At 44.5% G+C, this 19,648-nt stretch overlaps 1 protein-coding gene across 4 annotated transcripts in view; it reads right to left on the reverse strand.

Annotated features, from left to right (window-relative positions):
* ZHX3 (zinc fingers and homeoboxes 3) overlaps positions 1–19,648 on the reverse strand; it is a 115,817-nt gene that overhangs the window by 87,579 nt on the left and 8,590 nt on the right. Inside the window, exon 1 of one of the 4 annotated variants that reach the window (XM_020869738.2) lies at positions 7,913–7,935. The exons of the other annotated variants lie outside the window; for them this stretch is intronic. The gene's annotated coding sequence lies outside the window, so the exon portion shown is untranslated. Of the gene's footprint in view, positions 1–7,912; positions 7,936–19,648 lie in introns of those variants that run through there. 4 annotated transcript variants of the gene reach the window in all.

A 19,648-nucleotide genomic window follows, 5' to 3' on the forward strand; every position in this document is an offset into this window, starting at 1 on the left:
AATTCTCATTTTTCACTGATTTTTGTCAGTTTTCACAAGACCCCCTCTGCAGTTTCTGGAGCTAGTGAGTGTCCCAGCCATCCCTTCATGGGCACCGGAAACTGTAATGGAGGAAAAAACATCTTTTCCCTCCACTCTGCTGCGTTCTTAGCTGGTCTCCTGTCTCCCTGTTCTTAGGGTGGCGGGGCCAAGAGGTATCCTCTGAGGAGACAAGGGCCTGGGACTCTCCAGCTCCAATCCAGACCAGAGTTGGGCCAATACTCAAGTGCATAATCAAAGAGTTATTTTCAATCATCACCAGGCTACTGGTGAATGATAATTTAGCTTCAGTTGTGTTGTTTAATGAAACTGTGCTTCCGATTTCAAGTTCATGAATGAGTGACTCCAATGTCACAAACGGAGAAGAAATAAAGGAGCTCCTTGTTTTATTTCAAATCTGAATTTAAAGGGCTGGTTACATCATTGCATGGATACAGATCAGCATTTTCCTCAGTACATCTCATTTTATTCATAAAAAAGGCATCTGTCATCCTTTGAGTAACATGTTATGGATGTGACCTTGTATCAGAAAGTATTGGACATATCTATAAAATATTCCAAAACTCACATTTTTCCTTTCAGTGGTTTTAACAATGTCATTTAGTGCTGTCACTGTTTTTTTGTTTTTTTTACAAAATCCAAGGTGGTGAAAGCTTTTTGCTCCTTAGATGACAAATGCCATAGGGATATGACCCTGTCTTACTTGCTCACTGCTATTATCCTAGTGTTGAAGTAGGTGACACATAGTGCTGCTACTGCTAAGTCACTTCAGTCGTGTCCGACTCTGTGCGACCCCATAGACAGCAGCCCACCAGGCTCCCCCATCCCTGGGATTCTCCAGGCAAGAACACTGGAGTGGGTTGCCATTTCCTTCTCCAATGCATGGAAGTGAAAAGTGAAAGTGAAGTCGCTCAGCTGTGTCCAACTCTCAGCGATTCCATGGACTGCAGCCCACCAGGCTTCTCCGTCCATGGGATTTTCCAGACAAGAGTACTGGAGTGGGGTGCCATTGCCTTCTCCAGGTGACACATAGTAGGTGGTCAATAAAAGTTTGTTGAATAGATTTAATTATGTAAAAATTCACCTTGCTCCTAGTTGTAATTTTAGCAAAACGACACCTATACACTAAAAATTAGTAATAAGAAGTCCAAATATATTCTGAGGCACAGTCAACACTGCAGAAAGTAAGAGGGTTTCAAGATGACAAGTTTGACAGGAAAGTACTTACAGGAGAGGAAAGTACTTGACAAACTTCTGTTGCGATTGCTGAAAAATCTGCTAAATCTGTGGTCACAATTTAAAAATCATTAAGCTATTAAAAACTACACAGCCTTCCTTCAAAAAGGGAGTTAAATCTAAAAAGAAGTAAAGGATAAGCGGCACTTTGCCTTGTTGAACGCTGATTACATACAGAAACCGTGTTTGGCACATTACACATTAGTTTCATCTACCCCTCACCAACACCCTATGAAACAGATGCTCATTACCTCCCTGTTATTGACAAGGAATCAGACACAGTGAGGCCCAGGGACCTGCCTTAGGTCACAGAGGGGCAAGGCAAGAATTTCAACCCAGACTATTTCTTTAAACCACTTGGCTACCTTGGCAGACACAGTGTTACACTGGTCATAAAATCACCAGGGCAGTCACGAGGTCCAAGTGAGCACGTGGAAAAGCAATTACAGGCACTCAGTAAATACTGCTCACCATCTCCCTTCCTGGTTCTCCTCTCCCAACTTCTGCATCTGGGGGCCTCCCACCCTGGCTCCCTAAGTTGTAATTTGGAAAGACAAGCAGTGACCCAATGATTTTGTTCCTCCCTGCTTACAAATTTGGGGAACTTTTGGATATTTTAAACAATTTGTGGTATTGTTTGATGCAGGCCACTGAAAAGGAATTAAACATGTTATAAATAATCGGGGAGGTTAAACACACAGCCTCGGGTCACACAGTATATGGGAGAACTGAGATTTCAACCCAGACATTTTTCCCCCTACCAAGCAGGGCTCCTTTCAGTAGTGGAAGGAGAATCACATAACCTCAAGGTAAGCTGTCTACATGATAATGGGAAGATAAGAGAGTAGAATTCACATAAAACTTGAGAATGTATGGAAGTAAGATGAGAAATGCTGCCAGGGAAGAGGCAAATCCAGAAAAATACAAAAGACTTTGCAGAAGAGGGCTACAGCAGTGTCTGTAAGTTGCCTGTTGCACTAAACCAAGTGAGTATAGGTTTGGAAAAGTTGGCTGGATCGATTTTTAAAGTATCTTCTCTTCTAATCGAAGATTCAATAATTATAATTGAAATGACACTTGGCTTTGTCATTAACTTAGCAAGCACAGAGAATAAGCACTCTATGAAAGCAGTGGTTATATGAAAATGATAAAAGATAGATTAAGAAATAGATCTTCCAAATCTTTAGTAATTTTTACATGGGCCATCAACCAAAGTATGAATCTAAAAGAACCATTTTTGAGCATTAAGGAAGATTTTAATATACTATTTAAATGACATTAAAGAACTTACTACTAATTTTAGGTACATTAATGGTACTACAGTCATAGGTTTTTTTTTTTTTACTATTTATACTATTTTGTACTATTTTTCAATCATTAATAAATCATTTAAGTCACTACTTTTCAACTTGGACTGAATATGAGCATTACTGCTTATTTTTCATTGAAAGCAGTCTGATCATTTTCAATGTTGAGGCTTTATTTTTTGTTACTGTTGTCTTTCTTCTGTGATTAGGATTTCCCAATTTAATGTCTACTTAGGGGATTTAACTCTTAGGATATGTTTGGAAGACACTGTTTTTAGTATTTAGGAGTCAAAATTATCCAAACACATTCATCAAGAGTGGTGAAGTAATCAACTAATTGAGACTAATAATACTTTTCTCTTTAAGCCAGAATTAGTCAAACTATTTTATATACTGAAAAGAAAATTTACATTTACTTAATTAAATTGTAGACATACCATAAAAGCTTCAATTATGCACCAAAATAGGTTCAGAATATTTAGTGAAGGACAAGCTGGAGATTAACACTGAATTTATCCAGAAAAGACCAAAGTCCACAGCTCCGTAATGGTAATGTTCTGCTGCTTGACCTGGGTGCTCGTGACACAGGCCCATTCAGTTTATGAAAATTCACCAGCCTCTACACTTACGTTCATCTTTCTTTATGTATATTAGACTTCAATTAAAAAGCTTTCTCTGTCATGTAATACTTGAAGTACTACGGATGAAACGACAGGGCATCTGGAATTTGCTTTCAAAGACCAGAAGACAGCGGGCCAGGGGAAAGACCGTGTATGGTTATGGGTAAGGAAGAGGGTGAATAAGGGATGGGAAAGAAATGAAATAAGATTAGAAAGGTGCTGACATTGTGGAGGCTGCACGATGGCTTAGTGGAGGCTTGTAATATATATTAGAAAATCATTGAAATTTTAAAAAAAGTATTAAAGGGAAAGCAGAGTCACTGCTGTACCTGTGCTTGCTTGTGAGCTGCTGAAAGAACAGGGCAGCAACCGACTTGTCTCGGAAAAGCAGTACGGACAAGGAAGAGATTAATGGGTGAACTACTGTAGCAACAGGTCGCTCCACCTCTGTCCCCCATTGGCTCAAGTGATGAACTCAGGGCTTAGGGGCTTTAAGAGCCCAGGAAGAGAGGGGTTTTGGTTTTTCAGTGGACGCACGCCTTCTAGGGTGGTGGACATACCTACTATTTTCAAACAAAGGAAACGTGGAGTAGGGATAAATTGGGAATCTGGGATTAACAGACTCACACTACTATATATGAAATAGATAAACAACAAGGACTTACTGTAAAGTACAAGGAAATACATATGTGTGTGTGTGTATATATATATATTCAGATTCTCATTATAGGTTACTATTAGATATTGAATATCATTCTCTTACTATACATATACATATATACACACACATGCAGACACATTTATATAAGTGAATCACTTTGCTATAGACCTAAAACACTGCAAATCAACTATTTTTCAAGTAAAAAAAAACTCCTCTGTTCCACGAGGGGGAAAAAAAAGGAAATGGTGCTACATAGGTCAAATTTAAGGGACTGCAGGACTCCATGAGCATGCGTATGCATGCACGTGTGCTGCAATAACTGCACCATTCAGGTTCTACACTGCCCACAACGAAGGCACTGGGTAGGCTGCAACCTCAAAGTGACTCTGATAAGCTCCCACATCAAGAACACTGCATCCACAGTTGCAGGGCAGCTTGCAGGTGGCGAGGGCCCTGCCTCCACCCCTCCAGCCCACCCAGCAATCGCCCCCTTCTTGCCCTGGGGGCCCAGGATGTAGATATTGTACAAAAGTTTCTAAATCCCTTCTTTTCTATGCACTTTTTTATTTAAGGGGGTGGGATCCCAGGTGGGAACCCCCCCACAATAAAGTCTGTCAATGTTTGGAAAAAAAAAAAAAAAAGAACACTGCATCCTTGAGGCCTGCTCAGGAAAGAAAAGTTAGTCATGTTCTAAGCACAAACTCTGAGCGAGAAGCGTCCACCCTTTTAGGGATGTAGAATGTTTCAAAGCAAAACATCTCTGTCAAGAACTTCAGCTGAATCCTCTGGCTTTAGGGAAACAGTTCATCTCACAAGGAGGTAGAGAATCCCTAACACTAAGACACACCTTACTGGTCAGGTCACAGTAAGTTCTACAAAATAAGTGTGAATAGTTTTTTTTCTCTAAATTCTGACACAATAATCATCCCCTGAAATGACCAAAAAAGTCCTGGCCACAGTGTTACCTGTCTGGAACAAAGAGTGAAAGAAAAGTACCGGCTCCACGAGCTGAGAGAGTAAAAACTTGGAGAAAAGGGGGGTCAGGTGCTCATGACCTCCCCGCCCGGTGTTCTCCAGACTCACTTGCTAATCTGTTACTGAAACGCCGCCAGTTACATGAGGCTCTTTCAGCTTAGGAATGTGATTTCAACAATGCATCCATTTTCTCCAAATTCCAGTAGAGTAAAAAAAAAAAAAAAATTAGATGCTCTATAATATTTCTTATAAAAGAATTTTATCAGGAACACTGTATCTTATAACCAATGTTTTAAAAACTAAGTATCCACTTAGCTTCTCTTTGGGTAACTTTCTGGTATATGAAGCTATACCATATTAATAAAAACTTTTTTAAAGTGCTCAGTTTCCATGAGCACTTTATTAAATGTCCTGAAGATGAGAAACTTGAAAAGACACCAAATATGTTGGATAACAGCCTGTCAGGCTGGAATAAAGGGTCCAACCAGACATACACAGAGAGGTACATACCACTGGCAAGAGGGCAAAACAGTACCACTGTTGTTTTCTTCATTTACTTAGTGAGGTAGGAGAGGAACCTCTGAATAAGGGATCGAGAATCTGAAATAGAGAGTATCTTCCCAGGGATCTGATGGGCACAGCACAGCTATCCAAACGCAGAAGGATTTTTTTCTCATCAACTCTTCCCCAAAACTGGGCCTCACTAGTCAAAGTATGACCTGATCAACGCGCAAGCATCAGCATCACCTGGCAACTTGTTAGAAAGATGGAATCTCAGGCTGCACGCGGAACTACTGAATCAGAACCTGCATTTTAGCCAAAGCCCCAGGTCATCTGTATGCACGCCACAGTTCAAAAAAGCCGAGGATTAGGGGATTACTGTCCACGTGGAGGGAGGTTTCCACAGAGCTCTTCGTGGGCCGCCCCTGTCTCTCACTTTTACTGATGACTCACATGAAGATACTGAAGAACCTTCCGCAAGTCCCAAGTGATAGTAGAAGGAAACACTCAATCGCACAAGCACCTCTTGGAAGAGGCCAGGCCTGAGAGCAGATCACGTGCAAAGATGTAAGCAACCAGCGATTTGCTAATGAGAAAAAAAAAAAGTAATGCACACTTGACTGCCTGTCTGCACGCAAGACCACTTCTGGAGGACAGGCTGCAGACCTGGCCATGTGTTCTAACAGAGTGACTGACCACAAACTGTGGCCACAGACGATGGTGAGCACCCGGGTGGGAGGAAAAGGGACCCGGAGTCTTTCCTGAGGAATGGCTGACCTAGAGGACATTAAACCCGAAGAAGAGGTGACTAAGTGGGGACATCATGGTTGTATTCACACATCTGAAGGGCTGTCTCAAGACATTTCATTCTGCAAATGTGTTTCTGAGCATCTGCTATGTGCCAGGCACTATGCCAGGAACTAAGGACAGAGGGAAAACCAGAATCGTTAATTGTCTGAATTTTCCTGACTAGTGGAAGAAACTTGTCTGTTGTCCCAGAAAGCGGAGCTGTGGTCGATGGAAGGCTAGTGGAGGACAAGGGCCCCAGACAAGGAAGCCCCTCTGTCCGATTGGCTCCAGCTTTGTAAAGAGTGCACAGATGGAATGGCCGGGCCCCCCAGGCTGAGCAGAATGGGTTAGGGAGGGGACGCACGCCTCCCAGGGAGTAGCCTAGGGGACTCCCACGCCAGTGCTATATTCCAGAGTTGCAGGATAACTGGGGCCAATATCATTAATCAAATAAAAAAATCTGTTCCCGAACTACACTATATTCAATTTAGCCAAGAACAAATTTTTTAAAACTTAATCACAGTTTAGGGTTTCAGCTAAATTTTGTATATAAATGTAAATGGTGTATAATTCCTCTTTTAGCAGTAGTTTTTTAAACCAAGGATTTAATAAAAATCCTCCACATTAACATTTTAAGCAACAGCTGTGCTTAATGACTCATTTTAATTGTATTCTTGCTTCTCTCAGAGACCCTTAAAATTACTATATTTAATGTTCCTTGATATACCTTCAGAGTTGCCCATCCCACTTCTGAGAAATTATTCTGAAAAAAATAACAATTCCTTTCCCTCTGTCAGAAAGAACAAAAGAGGGAGAGGGTGAGGAAATTAAATGCAGGAAGATTCAAATGAACAATGTTTATAAAGAAAAATAATAGTAAATAAACCACTTATATGTTCGACAAAACTGCCAATCTTTTTTGGCAAAAAGCAGGGTAAACGATATCCAACAAGTAGGAGAATGTTTAAGGTAAATTAAACTATTTAAATAATCATGAAGGTCATATAGCAACCTGTAAACATATGCATAGTGACAATAATATAAACCTGTACAATTTTAGCCATGTAAAATTTATGCATGCATATAATAAAAATTAGGGGGGAAAAGTTTAAGGTTTGTCTTTTTGGCTGTTAGGATTCCTCTTTTTTAATTTAAAATTTCTACTTTATTGTTGACTGTTCAATAAATAATTTTACAATGACGTACCAGGAACCAAAATAATTTTAACTTATAAGTGTAATAATTTGTACATTAGCAAGAAATGAAATCACACAAAGGTGACACATAGTTGAACCTTAATGTTCAATTGGTTGTCTTTTATAAACCTATTTTTCATAAATTATCAAAAGTAAAATATAATGAGATTCACGTAATGAAAAGTGCTTAACATTTGTGGAAAGTAAGGACTTTGTACAGCAGCCGCCTATAAACCTCGGGTAAAAGCAAAACTAAATTTCTGGATTCTATTTTGCTTTTCACCTTATTTGATCTCAGTTAACATCGTTCATGCCAAGTTGAGTTTTTTCCCTCTTTTTTCCCCTTCTCTTCAAGTTCATAGACATGAAGGGAAAAAAAAGCACACAGCAGCTCTTTTACAGTCCCCCCAGTTCTTCCAGTGACGCCACGAAGGGCGGCTTTCTGGAATGGGCTCAGAGAAAGTCAGACGTGAGGGCTACCTGGCTACTATCTGTCACCACAGGCATCACCAGGACTGAGCTGACTTAGGGCCAAGAGACCTGGGTTCAAGTTTTCCACTTCGATAACATGGAAACACTCCTACTCACCCCTGCAACATGACTGGGTCAGGAGAAAATCCCCAGTAAACGGTGATGCTCAAGAAATGCTTACCTTATCCTTTTTTCCCACCTTCCACTAAACAGACACATTCTGTCTATTGTGAAGTCACGTGGTCCTTCTGTCAACTATCTTCCTGTTGCTCTCCAGGTGCACTCTCTACCCCCGCCTACTTTGCTCCTACCCCTACAGATTAATCTCTATGGATCCCATCAACAGCCCCCCACGTATGTCCAAAGCAGAGTCCCAGAAAGAGGCCAGGGAAGGCAACAGAGTTGGAGGGTGGGGTGAGGAAAAGGTGAGGTTAGCAATTTGAATATTCTACTTCTGCCAGCTGTACTCCTCAACCAGAGGTCACTGCTCTTCTCAAGGTGGCCTCTTCTGGATGACAAGCCCTTCTTGCTTCTGAGGACCACTCCATCCACTTCTCCCATTGCAGCTGGGGTGGTAAGTTCACCATTGCTCTGTCCCTGGAGATTTCCTCTACTTGCTATCCACACCACTTTAGGCGAACCTAGTTAGGATCCATGATTCTAAATTGAGAATATCAGCTTTTCCTGTCGGGACTCTGACCGATAAAGGCCTATCGAAAGCATTCCATCTACAGCATTTATACCTTGAATCACAGGGGCAGTGGGCAGTTCCAGAGTTCATTTGAGGCCAAGAGACACATGCAGGCAGGATCCGATGATTGTAAGAAACCAGACTGGCAAAGCCTAGCCTGTGCTCCCCCAACAGGCCTAAAGCAGGCCTTCAACTGAGCCACTGTCCTCAGACCACAGGGGAATTAACATCAGTTCCTAAACTCTTGGGTCCTGTGAACTGGCAGGGGGGAGGGCCTGGGTAGACTGGTATTTTAATTCCTCAGTCCAGGCTCAGTTAAAGAGCTCTGATTTTACCCCAAGTTTATCATAATGGTATACAACTCACCAATTCCTTAGGGGCTGAGGGAGGAGAAATAGCAGCCTCCAAAGTCCCGTAGTTCCCACCGGGTCAGTGTTTCAAGTGAGGAGTTGGGAAACGAGCCATAAGAACTGACGCTCCAACACCGAAAGGGCTCTTCTAACCTCCAAGAGAGCAGGGGAAAAACGTGGAGTAACCAACTCCCCGCTCATACACTTCTCTCCCTCCCAATTCCTAGGAAAGGAGGACCCTGTGGCTCACAGAGGGCGAGTGTGCAAGGAAGAACCAGGACTGACCTGACACCAGATCCCCGTATTCAGTCCTCACTGCTGGTCCAACCTGAAGCCCGACAGCCACGCCCATCCCTCTGGTCAGTGCTAGCCAGCTGCCCAAAGCACACAAAAGTTCAGTCAGGCCTCGCCCACCAGGATAGCCTGGTTCAAAATGGACTTCTGGGGACTGAAGTGGTCCCAGTCATCCCCAGACTGAAGACCTCATAGAGTATAGTCTCTTTCTTAGGCCTGGAGACACAGAACTAACCTGTCAGCACCCACCATGTACAGAGCACTCTTCAAGATGCCCTGGTGAGTTGCAAAGAACCATTCAATTCTTTCTTTTTAAAATTTACCTTTTAATTAAGAAGATCAGAAAGCTAAACATGTAGCACACGAGAAGGGTGTTGTACATAAAGCCTTGCCCAGCAGAAAGGTGGCAGAGAGCAGGAAGAGCTCAAGGTCTGGGTCACACTTTTGACATGACTGAGCAACTAAACACAGTATGTGAAACATGTGGCAAGTCCCTACCCCTTCTAAAACTCCATTTCTTCATCATTAAAATAAGGCCAACAACAGTATCTGCTAGTCATGATATCATTATTAACTAGGGTCGTTGTATTAAACCAGATGATATGGGTAACAGCTCCGACCCAGCGGCAGGCATGCTGTGAGGGCACAGTCAATGCCAGCTTTCATCATCAGACCCAACTGAACTAGCTTAAACCTCCTCTGGCGAAAAATCAAATTCCTTGGCCTTGCTGGCATTTAACCTGCACCCTAGGACTTAAAAGCCTTTGTCTTCTTTTAAAGGAAAGTATATTACAACATTATCAAGTGTAACAAAAAGCTTTACTGTTACATAAGACTACTGAGATTAAAAAAAATATTCTGTTAAATAGACATTTTAGAACCTCTACTCAGAGGTGGGTTCCACGAGGGTGGGTTTCAGCTAAGATTCAGCTCAATAAGAGGTGGAGCCACCAGAAAAAGCTAACAAGACCTTGGGATGCTCTACCAAGATCACAATATGGAGAATAAGGAAGGAGGTTACATCTGAAGAAACTAGGCATTCATAGTCTACAGAGAAAAGCCTGGGCAACAAGAGGGAAAATAGCTGTCTTCAAGTACTTAAAAGGTTGAATATGCTATATGTTGTGGAAAAGACTAAGTAAATCCAGAGGGTCAGAGATTGTAGCTTCCTGTGAGGAAGAATGTTCTCAAGCTAACAGAGGGGTCCCGCACACAAGAGGGGGAGTTGGCCTGTGGGCCTGGAGCCTGCACTGTGCAACCAGAGAAGCCAGTGCAGTGAGAAGCCCATGCACCTCAATGAAGAACAGACCCTGCTGGCTGCAACTAGAGAAAGTCTGCCGAGCAATAAAGACCCAGCACAGCCACAAATAAATAAATAAAATCATACCAAAAAGAAAAAAAAGAAGGGGACTTGGCATCTCACCAGTGGGCACACTGGAAAACTCTGCATCCTTTCCTATATGAGTATCCGTAATCCTATTGTCTTCTTTGGACACCAGAAATAATCATAAGTGGGAATCAACAGAGTGGGGCTCATGTGTGCAAGCATTTCTCATCCTGATAACAACAAACTCTCGAGACAGTAATATGGGGGCCAAGACTCAGTCCATTATCACACACACTTAGGCAGTCTTACTTCATCTGAGAGGTGTCTAAAATTAAGAATAAATAACAACAAAAAAAAGAATAACAGTCTCATAGTTCTTTATTCTTTTAGAAAATAATCAGCCCAACACTACATTCAAAAAGACCAAGTAAAACCTGCAGCATTGTTTTGAGTAACAAAGCTAAGAGTTCCATTTAGTCAAAGGCATCTCTCCTTTTGCTCTGCTAAGCTCAGAAAACTAAACACAGGGAGGAAAATAAATCAAAAAAGATTCTAAAAATCAAGCTACTGAGAAGAAAGTGATTCAACATTTTCTCGTCTTTGTTTCACCTGCCAAAAAAGATAAAGTGGATTTGGAACTGAGAGAAAAGACAGAAAGAAAGAATTCAAAAGGGTAGAAAAAGACATCAGAAAGCAAAGCATGAGAGTTTAGTGACATTAACCGCCTAAGACCTCACTGAAATTCTAGATGCAAGCTGTGTGTGCTTTGCTGTCTCTGCCGACCTCTTCTTTTTCACTCCAGGTCAGCAGGAGAAAGGGCTCAGTGGCAAAGAACTTGCCTGCAACGTAGGAGACATGGGTTCAATCCTTGGGTTGGGAGATGCCCTGGAGAAGGAAAGGGCAGCCCACTCCAGTATTTTTGCCCGGGAAATCCCATGGACAGAGGAGCCTGGCGGACTATAGTCCATGGGGTTACAAAAGAGTTGTACGTGACTCAGCGGCTAAATAACAACAGTAGGAGAAAAGGAGATAAAGGCAGAGGCTTGTCTTGCATTCAGCCCATTTGCTGCCTCCAAGGGCAAGCACAGGTGAGCCCGGGAGAACGCTGGTGCTCTCCGTCACGGAGGCAGTTGCTATGTCAAACCCGGAACTGTGGAATCACAAAATGTGAGGCTCAGGGAACAGGCTTAGGGGTGGGGACAAGGGAGTGGAGAACCAAGTTACCAGGCCAGGCAGGTCTTCAGAAGCTCTTCTGAAGCAATTCATATTCTTAAGTTCTCAGAGGTTTTTCCTTTCAGAAGATGGAGACAATTACTAATTGTTTACAGTTAAATTAATTCCTTCTGTTCACAAAAGACACTATACCAGACTTCACAGCCCTCAGACCCAGTGAGAAATGAATGATCTACTAAAAGACTCACAATCAGGTGGAGGTACCTTCATTATGGAGTGTGGCTTTCACCTGAACTGGAGAAAGCAATCTTTGTCCTAGATCACAGGGTATTTTGTCATAACCCTATCCTTCCAGCACTGTTAGGCTGAGGGGACTGGTAAATAAGCAGGGTGCTAAGTGCCACCATACCCACATTAAGCTCCAGGAGAAACGGAGGAGAAGCAGAACCCAGTCTGAGGGGTCAGGGAAGGCTTCCTGGAGGAGGGGGTACCTGAAATAAAGCAGAAAGGCAAGTAGGCACTGTCTGGATGAAAGAGGGGAGGGCTCCTCCTTTCCTAAGAGACACAGAGGAAACCCAGGAAGACCAAGGTCAGAAGTCTGGGTAATGCTCTCATTTCTGGACTGGCCTAAGGACTTGGGGACCACAGAGAGACCAGAGAGACAGGGGGCTAAGGAGCCGTTAAAGGCAGTAATGGCTCATAGTGTGACTGGATGCAAGTCAGGCCAGGCAAGGGTCAAAGGCCTGGACTTGGCTAATCATAAAGGGCCTTGAGTGCCCTTTGCCCGAGACATTTCAGGGAAGTGGCAGGGACACAGGCCAGAGAGCAGAGGGTTGAGCTGAGGAGGAAAGGAAGTGGAGACTATGGATAAGGCTACTCAGAGGAAGTTTGGCTGAGAATAGGGAGGGAGCCAACAGGAAATACAGCATCAAATTTTCTTTGCCAGCCTGAACCTCTGTCCTGAGCTCCAGACTCACTTGCGTCCTAAAGTCCTCCTTTTCCCTCACCCACCACATCCAGCATACACTGTGACCTCCCTTCCACCCATTCTCCATACAACAGCTTGAGTGGTCTTTTAAAACTATAAATCAGACCACTGTGATCCCCACCCAAAGTGTACAGTGGTTTCCTGCTGCCCTGGGAAGAAACCCTCGCCTCCCTGTCCACACTGTGTGCCCAGGGCCCCACTTCCCTCCCCAGCATCCTCCCACGCCCTGGCCCTCCTGCCAGGCTCCTTTCAGTCCCTAAACCCTCTAAGCACTTCTCTGCCTCAGGAGCTTTACTCAGGCTGCTCCCTCTGCCCGCACCGCTCCTCTCTTGCCCTCCCTGCTCCAACCCAAGCAGCCAAAGGGTGAATCACCTGTGAAGGAACCGCCACTGCAGATGCCCTCTCCTCCCCTCCCCGCCTTCACACCTCTAGCCATCTTCAGAGTCCAAGTTCTCTGGCTCTCCAGGTGGGACATGTCCTGGCTCTCACCGCCAGGGGCTTAGACCTCAAAAACCTCAAGTCCTAGCTCATTTCTCTCCTGCGTATTGACTGTGCGTCTCTGGTCAAGGCATCACCTCACCAGCTTTCTCATCCTGAAAAAGATGAACAGGGTCTGCCTCCTCAGCTCTAGGAAGCTCATCTCAGAAGGTGTGTGCACACCCCAGTTCTCGCCTCCCTGTCTCCCCTGACCCAGGGGCCTCTCTCCTACCTTCCTGGCACCTCTCATCACTGGGAACCAGTCCTGGGCCCCTCGGCTCTTCCCCTTTCCCAGGCTCTGTCCCTCGAGGCTGGACGAGGGGCCTGTGTGTTCTGTCCCAGGCTCCACAGGTCCTGCCTCCCTGTCCTCAGGCCCCGCCTCCCTTCTGTGCATGCTAAATCCCACACACCCCATGTTCATCTCCCATCCAGCAAACGCCTCCTCTCAACCATCTCTCCTCTGGCCTTAGTCACCAGCCCCCATCCTAGGCTTGAAGCATTAAGGCCTCCCGATCATCCACTTTCTCTTTCCCCACCTTGCTGCCTGGACGTCAACATACCCCAGGAACCATGGAAACCATGGTTTGAAGATGGCAGAGCATCAGTCTGGGTACCCCCCATCCCCATGGCTGCCTGGATTTAAAACAAACATGAAAATGTTTTAAGTCACTGAGATTTCAGCAGGGTTTATCTGTTGCCGGAACTAGCATTTCTCTAGATAATACAGGCTGAATTTAGATAGCTGGAGAGCAAGGGAGAGGATTCTAGTGGTAAAGAAGAAAGTTTATACAAAAGCCTGAATCTAGGATCACTCGTGGTCTGATGAAACCAGCTTCATTTGCATACTCCTTATCCTCCTTGCACTCCCAAAATCACTGCAGACCGTGACTGCAGCCATGAAATTAAAAGATGCGTGCTCCTCAGAAGAAAAGCTATGACAAATTTAGACAGCATATGAAAAACCAGAGACATCACTTTGCTGACAAAGGTCCCTATAGTCAAAGCTATGGTTTTTCCAGGAGTCACGTACGGATGTGAGAGTTGGACCATAAAGAAGGCTGAACACCGAAGAACTGATGCTTTCGAACTGTGGTGCTGGAGGAGAAGACTCTTGGAGAGTCCCCTGAACAGCAAAGAGATCAAACCAGTCAATCCTAATGGAAATCAGTCCTGAATATTCATTAGAAAGACTGATGCTGAAGCTGAAGCTCCGATACTTTGGCCACCTGATGTGAAGAGCTGACTCACTGGAAAAGACCCTGGTGCTGGGAAAGATTGAGGGCAGGAGAAGAAGGGGGCAGCAGAGGATGAGATGTTTGGATGGCTTCACTGACTCAATGGACATGAGTTTGAGCAAACTCCAGGAGATGGTGAAGGATACGGAAGCTGGCGTGCTGCGATTCATGGGGTTGCAAAGAGTCGGACACAACTTAGTGACTGAACAACAACAATTCTCTTCAAATTATTTTGAAACATGTTTTCTCATCTGACACAACCATCATCAGCATCACTTAGCATCAGTGCTGTTACAATTAACAGTTTGCAAATGTAGAAATGGAGACGTTAAGGTGGGTCCAAGGTCCCACTGCTAGTAAATGGAGGAGCCAGGACTGGATGACAGGACTCCCGACTCACAGTCTACTGGCGTCTCCCCTGCAGCATCCAGCCTCTCAGAGCCACACTCCAGGGCTACAACAGAGATACTCTCAGCTGAAGTACACAGGGTGCTGGAATAAAACAAAGGAAGATAGGGAGGGAGTCTGGCAGAATTGGCTAAAGCAGACTGTGGAGGACTTTATAAACATCAGGCTGTGGAGTTTAACTTTCATACAATAGACAAGGAGGAACAATAATCAGCCTCCACTTTCACAAAGACCTTTCTGCACACCCTCTCCCCTGGCTGTCGCTTGTTGCCAGGGGTCCCCTTCACAAAGAAACTAGATGCTCTTACGAGGGCAGAACTTCTGGCCCCAAGCCCCTATAGGCACACCTGTATCCCCACATGGCCTTCCCCTTCCCATACCAAATGCCAGAGGCAGCCCTCCCCTGGTAATGTTGCTGACCACCCTGGTGCAGGTCCATCCATCCACAGAGGACACCTTCATCATCACTTGTCCTTTCTCTCCCCTGAATCCCTGCCTTCGTTCTTTCTTCGAGCTCTGTCTCTTCACCCTCTGAACATGCTACAATCCCTCGCATCCTCTAAAATCGCTCCTTCCTCAAGAAGCCCACAGCCCCTCTTCTCCTCATACCTCATCACTGATCTCCTTTAATAGGCAGACCCAGATCTCCACTTCATCACCTGGTCCTCTATCCCATCAGTCCCCCACCTTTCTGGCACCAGGGACCCGTTTTGTGGAAGACAGTTTTCCCACCAACTGGGGCAGGGGAAGAGTTTCAGGATGATTCAAGCACAGTACATCTATTGTGCACTTTATTTCTCTAATTATTACATCAGCTCCACCTCAGATCACCAGGCATGAGATCCAGGAGGTTGGGGACCCCTGCTCTATTCCACCAGCTCTAATGAATTATGACACTGAAACAGTCACCTCTAATGGTACCTCCTAAGAGTTGGGTTCGATGGATGGACAGCAACATTTCCTTCGATCTTTTCAGGGCACTTGACAATGCTGCACTCTTGAAATTTCTCTGCCTTGATTTCCACAACCCAAACTCTCTTCATTTTCCTCCTCTCTGTCTGATCCTCCTTGGTTCTGGCTTCTTTTCCTCTGCCTCTCTCCTAAATGTCCCTGTTTCCTATGGTTCCATTTGATCCTCCTCTTGCCTTACTCCACCCTCTCTCTGAAATCACCCCACACACAGCTTCAACTGACAGCTACATACTTCCAACTGGTGTGGAAGTATCTTCCAATCTTACATCTCTGCAGTCCAGACCTCTCGTGTGAGCTCTCCACATCCTGGCTACATTTCCCTGCTGCTATCTCCCTGGAGGCTTCCCAGGTGGCACAGTTGGTAAAGAATCTGCCTGCTAATGCAGTAGACTCAAGAAACTCAGGTTTGATCCCTAGATTGGGAAGATCCCCTGGAGGAGGAAATGGCAAGCCACTCCAGTATTCTTGCCTGGAGAATTCCATGGACTGAGAAGGCTGGCAGGCCAGAGTCCACAGGGCCACAGAGTTGGACATGACTGAGCACGCATGCATGCATGTCTCCCTGTGGATTCCATAGGCCCCTCAAATTCAATGTGGCTAAAACCACACTTAGCACCTTGCTTACCACACTTGTTCCTCCTCTTTCAGCCATGCGGGTTCTCCAGAGAAATAGAACCAACAGAATGTGTGTGTGTGTGTGTGTACACACATACAAATTAAGAGATTTACTTTAAGGAACCAGCTCACATGACGGTAAGGGACTGGCAAGTCTGAAATCTGTAGGGAAAACCAGCAGGTTGTAAATGCAGCCTGAGTGGATGTGCAGTCCTGGACTCAAATAGGCTCTCTGGAGTCAGGGAAATGGCAACTCACTACAGTATTCTCGCCGGGATAATCTCATGGACAGAGAAGACTGGCGGGCTACAGTCCATGGGGTCGCAAAGAGTCGGACACAACTAAGTGAGCACTCGTTCAGGGATGACTAAGTAGTCCATGTTAACTTCAGGCACCAACAAATAGCTGGTTGTCTTATTTGTTATTAACAAACATTAGAATTAATGAAATATTAACAATATATAGTCCAAATATTGTATTTGGTCATTTTCTGAAGCCAAGGAGTTATGGAAACTCTCCATCAGCTATTCCTTCTGAACAAGACAGAGGCTGATTTTCTCTACCTACATTTGCATATATGTAACTTGACCTTTTCAAACTCTTATTTATGTACTGTCATTTAAGTTTTATAAGACTTTTATAAACCTTTTAAAATTGTGTTTTATTCTATCTGACAGGAAAGAGGGGCAAATGCCTAGGATCATGTAACTGGTAAAAGGCAAAAGTGGGACTAGATACCAGACCTTTCTGCCCCCACCTGTCGTTAATCCACAAACCTCTCCCTGCTTCCTGGCCATGGAGCCTCCAGACTCTCAGTGGCATGCAGCCACAGGGAGACCACGTCTGACTTGCTCCCCCATGGGGTCTAGCACAGTACCTGACACACAGCAGACAAAAAGTACATCATTGGTGAACAAATGAATTCATTCTCTCTTAGTCACCCCGATGGTAGGATGGGGCATACAGCACTGCCAAATCTCTTGGTTTTTAAAATGCTATTGGCATCATGAGGAATAAAGGAAAAAGAAAATAGTATCTTTTCAAAACCCTGTGTGTTTATTCCCAAGGGGATTAGAATTCTGAGCCAGGGCCCCATTTCAGCACATAAAGTACCAAGGAATATGTTTTTCAGCTTCCTAGAAAATTAAGTGTTGGTCTGCTGGAGCAAGTGGAAGATTGAAAATAGAGCCTTCGCGTGGGAAAGGAGAAAGTGCAAGGTCTCTGGCACAGTAGAACCATTTGCACGGCTGATACAATGGTCCATCTGGCACTAACTTACCATGGCAAAAAATGGGCTTGCTAAAGGAGCAACAGTTCATTCAGAGGGACCACAGCAATATGACTGAATCTGTAGCACGAAGACGCAGGTCTGAAGCAGGACAAGCAACAAGAACTACAGAGGCTTGGGGCAGGAAGAGAAATTCTGGGCATGGCTTCACAGCCTTTCTATAAAACCCCATGTGCTCGGTCCCACTAGAGCAAGGGGGAACGAGAAGGAGCTGATAAACCATCTTCAGTTTATCATGGTATTCAAGAGGCCTCGAGGGCTTCCCTGGTGGTCCAGAGGTTAAGGGTCCACCTGTTAATGCAGGGGACACGCATTCAATCCCTGATGCGGGAAGATCTAACATGCTGTGGGGCAACTTAACCCATGTGCCACCGCTACTGAAGCCCACACACTCTAGAGCCTGTGCTCTGCAACAAGAGAAGCCAGGCAGTGAGAAGCCTGAGGACCGCAAGGGAGAGCAGTCCCCGCTCTCTGCAATGAGAGCAAACCCGCACACAGCAATGAAGACTCAGTGAGAACAAAAATGAAAAAATAAATGACTCCTTAAAAAGTCACTGAAACAAAAAGAGGCCTTCTAACCCAGCAGACTATGCCTTCCCTATTGGGTCTTCACCAACGTCCCCAAGAGTGCCATCTTCCCCCGGTTCCTAAACGGCACACCCAAACATGCGCCTTTTGCTGTCATTCTGATTTCCTGCTCACCACCACAGCACAATGCTTCCATTTCTTCAGGGATTTTCGATATCCACTATGATCCCAAGATTATCTTTAAGGGCTTCCATAAAAGCCTTTCGCCATCACACATTCCTTAATACTTCATAGATTACTTAGGGAGACAAGTTATGCAAAGTAATTAAGGCGTGAGGCATGCTGGATGAGTGAGTCATTTAGATAACTGAAAGCTAATTCATTAAACACCAAAATATTTTTATAGTCTTGCTAAAATAAATGATGCCTTAGTAAACACAGAATATCAAGAAGAGTTCAAAATTCTCCCCAACCTTCAAGACCCAGTCTGATGACAAATATTCCCTGAAACTATCCTGCAACCCCCTCTTGCCACCTCCACCCACCACCAGAAATAACCTCTTTTGTCTGGGAACCCACATTTTGATTATACCTCCTTTGCAGCACAGTGCACGACCTGCTTTAGGTTAGAGACTTAAATGCACCTTGTCTAACTTTAAAAAAGTTCCTAGAGACCAGAGACTTTTTTTTTTAACCCCAAAGTACCTAGTTCAACAGGCATACAAACACTTCACAAACTGAAATACTTTTTAAGTGAGTCAGATGCTGTCAAGGGGACCATGACACGGCAGAGCCTTCAGGGGTCCCAAGCTCTGGAGGACAGGAAAAGTGTGATATTAGAGACCACATTTAGTATCACTAACCCTCTCTGGCCTCTGCTCAGTATTTCTCAGCTTTAGAAGAAAATGTTTTTCTACAAGGGAAAAATATTCTAAATTTCTGTTTGGTTTTTCTTTTTCTTTTTTTTTTTTCCTAAAAGGGAATTACTTTTTAAAAATTTCAACTTGCAAACAGAAAATTCTGGTGGAGCTGGCTGGCATTGTTAAGCCTCCACTGCCACATTTTCTGGGTCTCAAAATGTGCGTGCAGATGGCTGCCAGCAGTTCAGCTGGGAGATGGGACAGCGCGCAGAAGGACGTGCAAAGCGACGGGGATACAGCCGAGACACTGTGCCACGTTTGGTGCCCAGTTCACCAAGTTTGAAAGCCAGGCCCCTCAGTACCGACACTGCTACGAGGAAATAAGAAACAGAGCACGCGATCCAGCAAGCTAAGTTTCAAGCTCAAGGTCCAAAGCAACTACTTCTGTCTGGCAGGGCCAACAACATTGTTTTCCCGAAGCTTTTAGTGTTTGGCTATGACGAACCGGGCGCTAAGTATAGTTTAATATTCTAAACACGCAGCTCAAACTCACACCCTCCTCACCAGCAGTAGGGGATTCTAAGCAATTAGCCCAGGATAGTCAGAATCAGCAGAATGATTATAAATCCCAAGCCAAAGAGTTAATT

The sequence above is a fragment of the Odocoileus virginianus genome, chromosome 9 (assembly GCF_023699985.2).
Source record: "Odocoileus virginianus isolate 20LAN1187 ecotype Illinois chromosome 9, Ovbor_1.2, whole genome shotgun sequence".
NCBI lineage: Eukaryota > Metazoa > Chordata > Mammalia > Artiodactyla > Cervidae > Odocoileus > Odocoileus virginianus.